This window comes from Alosa alosa, chromosome 21 (assembly GCF_017589495.1).
Source record: "Alosa alosa isolate M-15738 ecotype Scorff River chromosome 21, AALO_Geno_1.1, whole genome shotgun sequence".
NCBI classification, from domain to species: Eukaryota; Metazoa; Chordata; class Actinopteri; order Clupeiformes; family Clupeidae; genus Alosa; species Alosa alosa.
Window position 1 is genome coordinate 25,067,816 of NC_063209.1, and position 2,500 is coordinate 25,070,315.

The window sequence follows — 2,500 nt, forward strand, 5'->3', positions numbered from 1 at the left end:
GTTTTGCTTGGTCCCGTATCAAGAGCTCCCCACCCACAAACTGTGAACTCTGTGAAAGTGTTGCCTGAAAAACATTGGCAAAACATTCCAAAATCTGACTTCAGAGGCCAGCCCCACGGCGACCAACTGAAACGTGATACCCTGGAAAAGCTTTCCGTAGGCAATCAGTGGCCTCCGGATAAGTTGCATTGCCCAATATATTTGCTTAAGCCCTTCATTGAGGCAGCAAGGGGTGGTGGTGGGTGAGTGGTAGGGGCTTTACCAAGCACACATGGATGCCTAAAAGTCCATTGTCTCTGTCCGTGTTTTTTGGCGGGGTTTTTCTTGGGAAGCGGAGGCAGGCAGGCGGCGCAGCCTCACTCTTTGGTTCTGTTGCCGTGGAGATGCTTCCTCCCCTGCCACCGCAGCACATGCGCTCACCTGGGCCTCCTAGGCTGCGTGTGGAAACAGGTGTGCATCCCCTGGCTTCTGTTGACAGAGCTGCCGAGACCAAGCGCCTCCAGCTCAGCTTCTCCTGGCGCAGGAAGATGCTGCCTCTTTGATAGTTTCTTCAAATATGCACATACCTTCCCCTCCGCCCTACTTCTGCTTCTTTCCTTCTCTCTTCATCCCTCTTTTCTTCCCTTCCCTTCCCTTTCCCTTTCTTTCTTTCTTTTTTTTTTTTTTAATAAAAGCACCCCTCACAGAGCAGGTTGTTTGTTCAGCGTTTCCTGGGAGACTTCCACCTTGGGCTTGAATAAACAGAGGAATGATTAGCGCCGAGGAGCGCTTCATCTCCCACAAGCAATCTGGTGGGGCTCCGGAATCTTCTTCCCGGCTGGCGCCATCCTCTCTCTCTCTCTCTCTCTCTCTCTCTCTCTCTCTCTCTCTCTCTCTCTCTCTCTCTCTCTCTCTCTCTCTCTCCACTCTCTCTCTTCACTCTCCACTCTCCCACCTGTCTCCCCCTACCCCATTTAAGAAGACATGATGTTGGCTCCCCTGGGCTGATGCCACCACTGCAGGGCTCTTTTCCACGGGCACACGTTTATTTACTTGTTTGCTTTATCCATTTATTCATTACAGCCCCTCATCCACCTCCTCTCCATTGTGCCAGTGATGGTGGCAGTTAAGGGGCAGCATAGAGAGGGTCCCACCGAAACAGGCTGTCAAGTTGTGTGGTCTTTATAAAACTGTTAGTGAAGACTGTTCGCTAGTTGCTTTTAGTTGTCTTTGTGAGTACAGGGCTGCAAACGTATTTTAATGTTTTAGTGTGTGTGTGTGTGTGTGTGTTTGTGTTTGGAATGGTGGTGGAGGCTCACTGAGCTACCATGGCAGAAAAGGAGCTGGAGTGTCTGCTGAGTGCCGGTCAGGACATGTTGGGTATTAATGGCAGGCAGGCAGGCAGGCTCTGCGCTCGGCAAGACAGTCGTGCCGGCTTCTCCCAAGGATTACCGCCCTAACACAATTATCCCTCCAGTTCTGCACACACAGGAAGAGGGGAAACACAGCAGGCCTGTACGTTTGTGTATGTCTGTGTGTATGTCTGTGTCTGTGTCTCTGTGTGTACTGTATGTGTATGTGTATGTGTGTGTGTTTGTGTGTGTGTGTGTTTGTGTGTTTCGGTGTGTTTGTTTTTGTCTGTGTGTGTGTGTGTGTGTGTGTTTGTTTTGTCTGTCGCCATTTGTGTATCTGTGGAGTAGTAGTAGTAGTAGTGTGTGTGTGTGTGCGTGTGTGTGTGTGTGTGTGTGTGTGTGTGTGTGTGTGTGTGTGTGTGTGCGTGCGTGTGTCCATTATCCAGTAAGTGGTGAGAAGCAGTCAGGCTCTTCCCTTCCCCATCAGCCAGAGAGAGCACAAGCACAGAGGCTTTATGAAATTAAAACCCTTTTTTAATGAATCACCAGAGACCTCCAGAACCAGTTTATGGCCCAAGGCCTGCATCAGGTTTCACAATGTGTCCTCTTCACTGCTGCTGTACACTGTTGCTGCGTTTGGGATTTGATGCTCAACACTGGAGTACATTGTACTGTTTTTTGGTTGTTATCATTTGACATAAGCTTGCATCAGTTTGGTAATTTATTGTTTGGGGATGCCTCCTGTGGGTAGGCCTTGGCAGTGATTACTCTGCGTGGGCCAGAACTGAGATGATTCCAGCTAACTTCAGCGCGAAATAACATGTCACATTGAATCAATGTGGAGTATTTCTCTGTTTCCAGTAAATGCAATCCTTTCCTCTGTGATCTGGTACGTTTTTATAATCTCCACTGATCAAATATCTATTCAGCTGTTTCTTTGCTGATGTCTTTTCTATCTCTTTCAGCATGTTGATACTTAGATGTATTTGTGTGACTCACGCCAGTGGATATGTCTCTGCCGAAACCTCTGCTGGGAAACACAAATAAATAAGACAAGAGTTGATGTGATTCCAATATGGGTCACGTGTATATGCCCATACTCATGTAACAGCGAGCTTGAATTGATATAGGAAATGTAGTATGAGTATGTAATAAATTATCTCTTTCTC

General features: G+C 47.8%; 1 protein-coding gene across 1 annotated transcript in view; it reads left to right on the top strand.

The window, feature by feature from the left end:
- diaph2 (diaphanous-related formin 2) overlaps window positions 1-2,500 on the top strand; it is a 417,030-nt gene that overhangs the window by 233,020 nt on the left and 181,510 nt on the right. The gene's annotated exons all lie outside the window — the stretch shown is intronic.